Here is a 13,505-nt window from a genome sequence, read left to right as displayed (position 1 = left end):
GCTTTTGTGTCCAGTGTACCTTCTCTATTGTGCTTTTGTGATCATTGTCTTGTTGTCTAATATTGTCTGAGTCTGTTTTGTATATTTTTGTCAAATCCAGTGTTTATTTTTTTTGTCTGTGGGAGTCTGTTCTGGGTAGTTGAAATTTGGGGTTAGTTGGGCTATTTTTCTTAAGTTTTCTTTTTCCTTCACTACTCTACCTTTCCCCATTTCCCCCTTTTCCTTTTTGTTCAAAATTTTTCACCTTTGTAATTGTAAAGATGTCAGGTAGGCCACGGCTTTCCAGGATGGGTGAGGAGGAATTGGGGGGATTTATTTGGCTTGTTTGCCATTTCCTCCCACTCATGCTGGAGGCTGGGGGCCGTGTGATACAGGGGTATCACACGGAGGCACGTAAAGTCCGGTGGGGGAAGGTGTGCCATCACTTGGTCCGGGTCTACGGTAGCATGAGGAATGACCATCAACTCAAGCACCGCTGGGCTGATCTGATATCCAGGGAGCAGGATCTGCTGGACCACCTGGGAATCAGGATTGGTGGCCATGTTGGTGAGTACAAATCAATTACATGTGAATAATTGAAAGCTGTGTGGGGACATGTGATGATTGTTACCCAATCTGCTAGATAAATAGCTGACTGTGTGTAATGCTAGGGAAACCTACTGGGTAATTGTTGCACAATGTGTAGGAAGACAAATGCTAGCAGTCAGATAGCTCATGTTTTCAACACATACCAGATGCCTTTAGCTGTATGTAATGTAGTGTTGCCTTTGTGTCAGACAAGCGACACGTTAATGCCTCTATTTGAACTCTACAGGTCATAATTGCCCGTGAAAAAGGGATGTTGAAACATCATACCTACATATGTAGACGCCATAGCTAGACAGAAATTTGTAAAACCATTATGATGCTGTAAATGAGTGGTGCCTTCACGTTAATTGAAGTTAGCTATGTTGTCCACACATATGTCACATGTGTGTCTGGTTGGTGTGTGTTGAAAATGACCACATAGCCTGTTTGAGTTTGAGGGGTCATGCAGTCCTCAAGTAACCAGCTTTTGGATGTCTCTCTGGGATGCACATGATGAGATGAATGCACCCCGATATTGTTGGGGCATACTAATGGAGGTGTATCTTTGACACCACATGACTGTCCTGGCCACTGCATGTGTGTAGTATGGTGTGTAACTGTAGCAGGAGACTCCTCCAATGTAAATGTTGATTAAGAAATCTTCCATGCAGTATGAGCATGTGTCAAAGTGTTTCATTCCTCATGTCATATTCTCACATTGTCATTGTAACTGCAATGGTTTGTCAGTGCACGGGGTCTGAGTATATTCTTCCTTCCATGCTTTACAGGTGGACCTGCACCGTACACCGTGGGAGAGGTGGCTCATTTTGAGGACCCCAACACCTACAGTGAGTGTGGCATGAGTGCTATTTTTATTGTTTGCTAGTGATGCATGATGGACTACTGTGTGTTCAACAGAATTCAAGGTTTGATGCGCTGCCCGTTCATTGGTATTGTTGCATTAGTGGGATTTCAAATATCACTTCAGTTTCTGTAGACCAATGCTTATCCATCTCTCAGATTTAGGGTCTGTAGGTCATTCCAGTCGGCCCCGCTATGGGGAGTGGGATGAGTCATGTGGATTACACTGGTTAATGTAAGAGTTGCTCTGGGACTTGGCGTGGACTGAGTCTGCATTTCAGACTGACATTCTCCCAGATAGCTTCTGCAAAAGGCTTGTCTTAAATATGCAGCTTCCTAGTTGAGGGTGGACTGAGTACACTGTAGGTTGGATCTTCCGGGGGCATGTACTTCCACAAGTTGAACTAGAAGTGTGTGGGACTAGAGTGCAATGGCCTAGGTGTTCATTCTACTCATGATCATGGGTGTTCTTGCTCCTCTGTGTGTGTGTTTAAATATGCCTCACTGGTAGTATGTGATGTTGGCCTAAGTCAGTGCATTTTGACATGTGTGGACCTTGGATAGGACAATGTTGGAATGACTCCAAATTGTTGCTAGCCCTTCATTGGTGTTGTGTGTGGAGGCAAATACTTGTTGACCTTTCTATACACTCCTGGGTGTGCATTGAATCTGGGATTGTTGGTTGTTCTTCCCACCCCACCCTCAAAGACTGCCATGTTATTTGGGAATAGGGTACCTAGGACTGTAGCAACCAGTATGTTACACATACTTGTGACCTTTTGCAACTTTGTTTAGAACCTAGTGTACACATTCGGTTATGGCACATGAGTTCAATATTTGCAAACAACAATTTACAAATGGTATTGAGTGAGGGTTGTGATAGTTATCACATAGAGTGACATATGTAGTGAAGTCAGTATGCGGAAGAGGTTCAGCCATAATGTCAGCTGCATTAGCCATTATTTGGATGAGAAGTTTAGGCAGATGTCACCCATCATGTAGAGACATGGATATGCTAGGTGTGAGATGGCCTTTTGTATGCAGGCTTCACATGTACTTCCTCTGAGACTTTCAATGAACTATGTTGTGACAATCGCTGTAACAAATACAGTACAAGTAATATGCAATTGACCCATTGTGCTATTCCACCCAATGCATTTCCTATGGTAAATAGTTGCCATATCTCTTCACAAGCTGCAAACATGAGTGCCGCAGAGAGACACCAGTTTGAACGGCGTGCAATGCGATACCGGCACATCCTGCAGGTGCAGTCGGGGTTCAGGAGGATGGCCCGCAAATACCAAGCCAATCGGGCCTCCGGGGCATGGTGGGCCTCACCACAGGGTGGCCCTACATTGCCCACAACAGCCACCACCACCACATCCACCAGGTCTCCCCAAGTGGCCCCAGCAACGGCGGGGACAGTTGACCCTGCCTCGTCAGCACGACCTGGAACCAGCCATTTCCAACACGCAGGACAGTCCAGTGGGCATACAACTACTGCCACACCGTCCACCTCGGCCAGCACACAGACTGCAGCAGCCCCTCCTGTAGACCCAGCGGCATTCCTGGCATTAAGTTGTAAAATTGACAAAGTTATTTCAAAGGTGGACAAGCTAAGCCAGGATGTGGCATATATTAAGAAAAGGGTTCGGTCCATCAGGCGGACCCTACGGAGGGCCAACCTCTAGGACTTTTTGCATGTTTTACATTTACCCCTCCCCTCTCTCCTCTTTTCTTTTTGTACTGATAGTTGGGTTTTGGGGATTAGTGTTAGGTTAATGTAGGTTGTTAGCTTAGTTAGTGTTAGGGAGGAGGGTGGGGGGTCCTTATTCTTTCTATTTATTCTTTTTTGGGTGGGTGGGTGGACGTCAATGTTGGGATTCCTGCTTGTTATTAAAAAAATAAAAAAACAAAAACAACAAAAAAATATATGATTGTTTAGGATAGTATAGTATGTGTGTAAGTTAGTATGTGTTGTCCTGCATGTGTCCTGTCTCATAATGGTGGGTGGGGGGTTGATGTTTAGATCGATTCGTTATATGTGTACAGTAAGTTTAGCTTAGGTTAGTTAGGGACAGTTGTGGGTTAGGAGTAGTCAGGTTAGATTAGTGTAGGCATGACTTTTCCCTTAGTTGCCTCTGGTGTGAATACATAGGAATAAACATATAGTTAACCCTTTGCATTATGCGTTAACTGCTACTTTATCATGGCCTTGACATCAGTGTAGGTGAATGTTTTTCTATGACATTTGTGTCCTATGCTACCCACCACAGAAAATGGAGGTTTAACATGGCAGCTACCCCTGTGCTAACTTGGTAAGTATCCACCATTTGGGAGACCCACCATTGGTAGTTTACATCGATCACCAAGGATTTGTGTTGATGAGTAGGTATTCTATATCACAAAGTGTGCTTCCAGACTTGGTATTGTGGGTAATTTATTAGGTCGGACTGCAGTGTGATGTTCAGGGATATCTTTGTAGATGAGGTGTTGTTAACACTCTTGTCTTGTTGCCTTCATTGCTGACATAGATCATGTGTGTAATAATTCAGCATGACTTCCCTTCATGGAAGTATACTCAGAAAGGGTGATTGATGCAGTGTTTATTTGAGTTTGCTTAGATTATGCTGCATAATTTCATGTTTTAGTATTGCATGGTGCCTACATTTATCAGCCACCATTAATTGACTTGAATTGCTATAGATGGAGCATTATTCTGTCCAACACAGCATGATTGTGTGTGGTTTGTCCCTTCATTAGTTATTCTCCTCAGGATGGTAAGGCTATGATACAATCCTGGCCACTGCACAGATGTATCATACTACATGATGTCAGGACAGTTGTATTGACAAGCTACATGGTTGTCACACAGGAACTTTAGAGTTATCTACTGCACAGTTGATGTGTCAAATAACACAGAGACATATTAGGTGTGCAAGTGCTATTTATTGATAGGTGCTGTAGTGCAAAATGTCCATTGTCCATGTTTGCTGAGTCCGTTCTGGTGCATTCTTACATGGTGATCCTACAGAAGGGGTGTGGATGATGCTCCTGACATGCTGGGGTGATGTCACAGACAGTGCAGAGGGACAGGATTTGCCGAATAGTAGGAGAGAGACATTCACTGGCAATGGTGACAAGTCATACAGTGGTTAGCAGAACAGTCATTGAGTGTAGTTGTAGTGAGACTGGCATTTGACAAAACGTAGGACCTTGGTCAAAGTAGGCCATGGTGCAGGGACTAGTGGTTCCGGGTACTCTTCCGTGAGAATGTGATCTGTTCCATGTCTTCTTCTTCTGATGTGTGTGTTGCCTGGTTTGTCCTTGTTGTTGTTGGTTGTGAAGGGGCAACACACACCTCAGTGTTAGAAGACGTGGAGTCAGACATCCCGGGGGCTGCTCCCTGTGAAGTTCTTAAGGGCAGTACTGCTGCAAGGAGGGCCTGCTGGTTTTTGAGAATAGCAGCCACATCACGATGTTAGGCAGCCCGGTCGGCCCTGTTGCATTCGTGCACGCGTTGGCTGGATTGCAGTTGTAGGTGTTGTGTCAACTGTATTACAGCTGTGCTGATTTCCTTCTGTGTTTTCGCAAGTTCCTGCAAGAGAGATGTTAGGGCTTGCATAGCAGCTGCCTGATCTGCAAATGACGTCATGCACGAACGCACCCCCTCAAGGCTGGCTGCCATATTTTGCATCCCCACCCGCACCTCCTTGGCCAGCTCCCGCTGTACACCAACTACAGTTCTTTCAAAGCTGGTGCCAGTGTCGTCAGAGTCCTCAGCTGTGTTGGAGCTGGCAGGTCTTACAATTGGGGTGGTGGGTGGGACTTCTGTGATGGCTGCTTGTTCTGTGCTCCTCCTTGTGACTGAAGGTGGGGTCTGGAGGGTTTCAAGGACCTTTTGGATGGTCTCCTGGGAAATGTTTATGGGCTCGTCATCCATGTCATCAGGGAAATCAGGGACAGGCATATCGGAAGGAGATCCATGTTCCTCTGCAATGAAACAGGGTACAATTAGTGTGTATGTGTTGTGACAATTTTGCCGTAACATGCAAGCCTTATGATGACTTTACTTTGTGCTCTGGTTTGGTATTGGTATCTGCTGTCCTTCATATGGGCATTGTTATAGGCCTATGGCCCACCTGTGTGTCACATGTATGATATAGAGTTACCAGACTTGTCTGCCTAATCGCCTCTAGGTGTTGCTTTGTACCAATTAGGGAATAGCCATCTTTTTGTCCTACTCGTCCCTCCGTGTATATCTATTCTTATGGTGAGACCTTTCACTGGCTGTGGTGTTGTGATTGCCCTGGCAGCACACTTGCCTCTCAGGACCTGCCCCAAAATCCTTTTATTCACATTGACCTAATTGTAATTGTTATGTGGCATATCCTATGCATGGCAATGTTACGATGTGATATGGATGTAGACATTGTTGATGTTTCCAGCTGATGTTGGGTAATGTGTGTTTAATTGGATTGCCCTGTTTATCGTATCAATGTCCTATTTGGTTCTCAGACTGTGCAGGTGTGTTTCAGTGACCAGTTGCATGTGTCTCCTCCTCAATGTTGTTGTCTGAGCAGTATGACATTAGTGATGTTGCCTTGTTAGCCAGGCACGTGAGGGACCCTGACGTATGCAGCATGTGTGTGTCCTTAGTGCTGTGGGGCTCCTATTGCTGTTTACTTTGGCTGATGTATGTGTCAACTATGGGCATTGACATTTAAGTGTACTGGTGCCTTTGTCTTATTTCTGGAAATAGTTGCAGATGTCATCCTCACCCCCTAATTTAGGTATGTATGTTCCATGGGGAGGTTCCTGCCATTAGCTACTATAGCTGCACAGAGATCAGAGGTGTTAGTGTCAACTGTTGTCGCAGTTACATTGCAGTTGTTGTTTTGGCTACTAGATTACTGATAGGGACCTAGTTGATGTAGGATACATTTTGACTGACGAGTGCCTGGATGTAAGTTTGACGTAGTGGCCTTCCCACCTGTCGCGGCTTTCCATTAGCTCCATTGTTGTCATGACAGGATGCCCCCATGGGACTGTTGTTGGTGCTGTGTTTTGTCGTGCCCCAGCTTCTGTCTGTGCTGGGCATGCCCCCCTGCCGTGCCCCTTTACCCATGCCACTTCATATATATGCTGACTTACATGCATTGTGTAGTAGGTATTCCCCACCCCGGTTTCAGTTATCATTATTGCATTATAATTCCCCATGCGACTTAACCTGCATGTGCGTTGTCTCGTGGTAGTCTGCGCTGTCCTGTCCTTGAATCCCTGTGACGATCTCCTCAGGGATGACGGCTGCGACCATCTCCTCCATGTGGTCCAGGGCCTCCTGGTGTGCTGGACTCCCACCTCCAGTCTGCAGTGCTGCCTTCCTGTTCCTGGCCATTTTTTCCTTTGTCCTACTTTTGCAGTCATGCCAGCGTTTCTTACACTCGGTGACTGTTCTGCGTTCTTCAGCCACACTGTTGATCTTGTCCACAATTTGTTGCCATATGGCCTCTCTCCTACTGATTGGCAACTTAGAGGTGATGAACAGTTGGTGCTGGTGTTCCATCACCTCTTTAACCAGGATTTCCTGCTCCTCTGCACTGAAGCGACACTTTCTTTTTTTTCTATATATGTCTTGGTTCCTGTATGGATCATCCTGGCTGGTTCCTGGTCTGCTGTCATCTTCCTGGGGTCTGTTGTGGCATCTGGGATCCATTTTGGCTCTCCTCTGCTGAAAGGGCAGTGTTTGCGGGTACATTTGACGCTATTACGTAAAAACAAATGGCGCTTTCCGGGTTGCGCTGTCGTAAATCGACCCACAGTCATTTGCGTCGCATTAACGTTGGTTTCCTTTACGACTTGACGCCGCTGTGTGAGTCACAAAATAATGACTCCCACCTGTTGGTTGCGCCGCCGTGCGTCAAAGTATAAATTTGACGCCCGCACGGCGCATCGAAATGGCGTTAGATGGCGGTAATTTTTTTGACGCAAAATTGCGCCGGCGCAGCTTTGCGTCAAAAAGTATAAATATGGCCCATAGTTTTTTGGATACAGTATTTTCCGATGCCACTCCCCACCTATGAACACATATTTACACCAGAGACCTGTTAGATCGTTCCTCAATGGCACTCACCCTTGACCTCAGTAGGCAGAGGGAACAGATCTGGTGAAGATTTAGGGCCTGATTCAGATCTTGGCGGTGAAGAAGACCATCAAGTCGGCAGTGTAACACCTGCTGTATTTAAATGTAAGAGTCCTACAAGGGTTTATTGCCAGCTGTTTGCTGATGGCGGGAGACAACTGCAGGACTCAATGGACTTCATGCAATGGCGGCCGCCATGGAAGGGAGGTAAGTGAGACACACACACTCTGTCCCTTAGTCATAGGTGCACCCCACGCTACACTCTACACAACACAATACATACACAATTACCCATTTCCAGTCCGACACACCACAATCAGTACATGCAGAAAACACACATTTACACACATCCATGACACAACATACACACACCATTGACACTTTACCAACACACCACACAATCATCAAATAACACAACTACACATTCAGCCACACAAACACACTCACACAGACCCGCATCTCACCCAGTTAATTGCATCACATGATTACATACATGTACTGACTCACACACACAACTCGCAGCACAACATGACAGGTAAAGGTCCCTTTGTAACCTGCCCATATAGACACAATTGACAGGTGTGAATGTACTGTTATTATGGCGCCAGCATTCATTTGGTAATGAAAACGGGTACCATAATGTCAGTTGTGTATGTGTGCGATATGTGTTGTGTACCACCCATGTCTGACCCACTTGTGTCCCCGACATATGCAAGTCACAGTGATTTAGAAAATTACTGTGACATATATGTTTCCAGTGGTCCCCACCTCCAGCACTGCACCCACCCAACATATCCTAGTAATGTGGTGTCCCTACCTTGTAGTCCGACGATGAGGAGGGTTGTGTTTTCTCTGTGGGTTGTTGGCAGCAGCGATAGCAGGCGTTGCCCAGTTGTGTCCAGTCAAATTCAGGGGGAAGTGGTAAAAAAGGTAGTTTTCCCCCCTTTGCCCACCGATCCACCAACTAAGGAGTGAAGGTCGGACCGCAACGTTTTCCTTGGTGGTAAGGCACTTCTAAATCTACACAGCGGGAAGGCTGGCTGTGGTCACACTGGTATCCCCTTTCCATTTCCCACCATCAATGCCACCTGTGTTTCTTGCTGGAGACAGTGGTTCGAGTGCGGTCTTTTGCCTATGGGTCTGCCAACATCTAAATACAGCAGGCAGATCGTCGTGGGGGTGAGCGTGTATACAGTCAAAAATTCGACAGAGGGGCCATTACTCCCAATATCTAAATTAGGCCCTGAATGGAATGGTGGGAGACTAAAAGTAAATATAAGGCTAGCTAGTAACAGACATTGACACTCAAACACAAAGCCTCTGGTGGAATGGTTCTGCCAACTTGCCCAACTTTGGGTGATGACTGGACCAGAGATGAGGACAGTGTGCCTCTCTATGAACGCAATGTTCTTTTATTTCCACCAATATCCTGCCTTGTCTTGTCCACGAGCCATTCAAATGTCACATACAAGCAGCAAATGTTCAGGCTTCATCATTAATATGGCCAATTCAGTGGTCTACACAATGAAAGAAGATACAGCGGTGATGCACTGGATCTCTGGCTTTAAGGTTGCGACCAATGGTTTTACATGCCTTGAGGACAGAGTGTCAGGGATTCTTGGGTCCACTGCTGGGCAGTCTGCCGGAAGACTCCATATAGTGGTCCCATTCTGGCTATCCTAGATGGAGCAAGACGTTGCAGTAACATGACTCAATGCCATGTTGAGAATATACATAATCCCTGGTTGGTCATGAGTAAATGCACAAAGCCCCACTATGATTTAGACTTGGATATGGGTGACATGCTATCACACCACTCTTCCCAAATTGTGTTTATCAATGGCTGGATATGCAGCCTCACCTCAGATAGAAGTGGTGGTTCATACACGAATCACATACAATTTGAGTGTAAAATAATACACTACAAGCCATTAAATGGGATAGATGTCTCACAGGTGACACTCTCCTGTGGATGTGCACAGTATTAAAATAATTGCAGTCCCTCTCAGGTTTCAGGGTCTGGGACATCAAATGCATCTCCAAATTCGGGGATGTTGCAGTGCAGAAAACTGTGCTCATTTTCCAACCTACATCTCAGATACCTCAAATATATCATTGCCCTCCAGAGTTTATCCTACTAGAAGCCAAACTACCGAAGGGGGAAATGAGGAGGCATAGAATATATGAGCTATACAAATCACTTATTCTTTTTTATACTATGTGAAGCTTCACAGGTGGACCGTGGCCCACTTGATTAATAGGAGTGGTGAGACATTGCAGGAACTTCAAGGGAGGTGACAACCTTGGCCCAATTCAGATTGATCCAGTTTAAGTACATTTACTGTGCCTACTCAATATGAAAAAAGCTCTGGAGCTTTCGAAATGACTCCTCCATTCTATGCATAATAAGTAATAGTGTGGAAGTGGACTTCCTGCACTTGACATGGGCATCACCCATGATTCACACCTTTTTGGGTTCTCATGGCCCAGACACTGTAGCAAGCGTTACGGAAATTTCTCAAGCTCACAACAAAATCTGCCCACTCAATATTCTGTTGAACACTGAAGAGAATGGATTTACCAGAGCATTTTTACACATCAATATTATAGTTGCAAAGAGACGGAGACATTGATTACAGATGGCAAGATGTGAGTTCCCAAGACTTGGAAACTTGGGCAGGCGGCCTAGACCACTGCATGACACTACAAAGCTTGATATACAGGCCCCAGGCAGCCCTCACAAACACCAGAAAATATGTGACTTCTGCGGATCCTACATAGGCATTATAAAATGACTGATGAAGAGGACATGGATGAAGGGAAGGTCTAATTTGGAGGATGGCCAACTGAAATGTGTGTGTTACTCGATTATTATTAGAAGGCCAATGTCAGTACTGATTTGTCTACATGAATACTTAGGTTGATACAATATGCTGTGTGCCTGAGCAAGGATTAGGTGTGTGTGAAACTAAGGTATTTTCACATAGATGCAAAATTTCAGGAAAATTACAGTGAAATGCCAATTTATCATTTAACTATATATTTTAACACAAAATGTGCCTTTGCATGCATTTCATGCTAAAAAATTGCACCAAAAACTCAGGTCCCTTAATAGCTGATTATGTCCTGGTCATTTGTGTTGTTCCCATGCTATAATGCAGTGTAATTACATGACCTGGTGTAATTTCGGGAATTTCATGTATCAATAATAAAAAAAATCTGAAACTGCTCTGGCATAATTTAAAATTTGCATAGGTCTTGCAAGGATGTGAGTTGTTCTATATATGTGTAATAATATCTGTATTTAACCACTGCTCCGTCTTGACCACTGACTCCATTTTGTGCTTAGCTTAACTTCACACACCATAACATTGGTGGTCACCAGCTCCATTCTGATTACAGACTCCATTTTGTGCTTAACTTAGCTTTAGCCACTGTCACGTTAGAGGTGCAGAAAGTGCTGGTATTTTTCCACGCACAAGTTATGCAATGTGTTTTCTGCTCATGTTTTCACTCTACATGTTCTCTTCTCACCAAAGGCTAGGACATATTATGGGGGAATGAAAGTAGGATAAGGATGTACCAGGAGAATGTTTATGGTACGGCAAGGAACAGTTTGGTTGTGAGAACGCACCTTGAGATGTGGCCTGTCTCAACTTTTTTTTTCAAAACTGACCTGAAGTAGCCAGCGTTTGAACCATAACTCACAGGATGGGAGGGGGATTTCTAGAATTCTCCTCTTCTGCTTGTTTAAGGTACATAAGAGACGGAAACTAGATGGCTTTGGAAAAAGATTGAACTCGGGCGGGAGAGGACACTCCGCCTGTCATCACTCCCTTAAGGGTAGATGCCTCTCTTTCTCCAAGGTCGACTGAGTTCATGACCTGTTGCTGGCAAAGAGATGAAGCAAGTGAGCCCCATGATGATGTGTTCTGTTTGATTATTATTTCTAGCTTTGCATTGTGCATGAATACATAATCACTGTATATGCATATATATAATCCACGATTAAAGTAGCGTATTTTCATTGTATGTTTTTTTTTTAGTATTATAATTCTATTGCTGTGATTATTTTTGAAGGTGTATTCGTGTTGCTATATTTGACCTACATGTCTCCTCTATTCAAACCTGGAACAGTGCTTTAATACATTTATTACTCAGACTAAGAGCTCTGCATTATTGGAATTCCTTTTATTCATGTTTCCTCTCAGTTTAAAGTAAAGCAGTACACTTTTATTTCACTGCAGTGATTTTCTTCAAATGTGCACTCGTGCTGTACATCATTGCAAAATGATTTGATAAAGTGTTCCTCGGACTGAGATGGTTGCATACCAGAAATTCCTTTCAGTATTTATGTATTCCTTCTTAGTCGGCAGTAAAGCAAACAAATTGGTTCCATCAAGTAAAGCCAGTAAAGTTTATTGGAAAAAAATAGTTTGCTCACATCAATCAACTAATACATCCATATAGACATCCATTCACTCACCCACATCATCTATTCATCCATCCACCTAAATTCACTCATCCAAGCATGCATTCATCTATCCATCCTTCCATTCATCCATCTATCCATCATCCATCATCCATCCGTCCATCCATGTACTCAGCCACGCAATACATCCTCCCTGATCTACACATCCATCCATACATCATCCATCAATATTCTGCGACAATACAGCCATTTATTTATCAATTCAAGCATCTAGACACAATCCATTCATCACCCACAATTTTCATCCATGCAGCATCTATCAGGCCACCCATACACAGATCCATCAATGCACCTCAAACAATAATAACAAAACTTCAAATTGAATTAACAACATGCTCAACATCAATGAAAACTTATGTGCTTAAAAATCTTTGTACACATTATGTGGGAGAAAATTGGCAAATAATGAAACTAAATTTGAAAACCTTTAGAATCAATGATGTTATTTGTTCTATTGACAAGATATTTCTGTTCCATTAAGTGCTCTTTAACATATCCTAATTTGGTAGTGCACTGACAGTGGTAAGCCGGTTCTGAAAAATGGAAAGCAGGTTGAAAGACACCACAGCAGCTGTTAACTGCACAGTTTGAAGAATGAACCTGCAAAACTGAACTTGCTGAAATTACGGACAAATGGTGTCCATTAGAAGCTTAAATACTGACAATGGGCATTAGGCTGTATTTAGGGATGGTTTGTGAAATTAACTGGTGGTCCCCCTAATCCCAGACCTATTTGTGTCTCACACTTAGGCCCTCATTACGACTTACAAAGACCGCCGAAGCCGCGGGCGTGAAAGACTGCTAGTGCTGGCGGTCTCAAGCCTGCCCTGTTATGACTGCTGTCAGACTTCCACCTGATTTCAGTCAGAAATCCGACAGCAGTTGTCCTGTGTGTATGGCGGTGGAGAGGCGGTTCCACCGCTGGTACCGCCATGCCAAAAGGACTCCGCTCGCTGTATTATGACCTATAATACGGCGCAGCGGTGTCTTAAAGGCGATGCATAGCGAAGCCAGCAGTGGAAGTGCCGAGACCCATCCCATCCCAGACGACCTCCTCGCCAGAAAAGATAAGTGATAGTGCAACAGGGGAGGGGGGTGTCTGTGTGTGCGTTTCTGCGTGTTTGAGTACATGTGTGAGTGTATTGAATGCAGGGGGGGTGTCTGCGTGTGTAGGTGCATGAGTGCGAGTATGCGGCTGGGGGTGGTGTATGCGTGCCTGTATGTGTAGGTGGTGATGTATGCGTGCATGTATGCGAGCGTATGTGCATGTATATGTGCGTGTATGCGCGTGAATGGGGATGTTTGTGTGCGTGTGAGCATTTGAATGTGTGTGCCTGAGTGCATGTACGTGTGTGAATGAGTGTTTCTGTTTGCATTTTTGAGTGTGTGTTTTCGAGTGAATGAGAGTGTATGTAGTGAGTGCGTGGGTGAGTGTTTGTAAAA

The sequence above is a fragment of the Pleurodeles waltl genome, chromosome 8 (genome assembly GCF_031143425.1).
Source record: "Pleurodeles waltl isolate 20211129_DDA chromosome 8, aPleWal1.hap1.20221129, whole genome shotgun sequence".
NCBI classification, from domain to species: Eukaryota; Metazoa; Chordata; class Amphibia; order Caudata; family Salamandridae; genus Pleurodeles; species Pleurodeles waltl.
Note: the sequence above shows the minus strand (reverse complement) of the source record.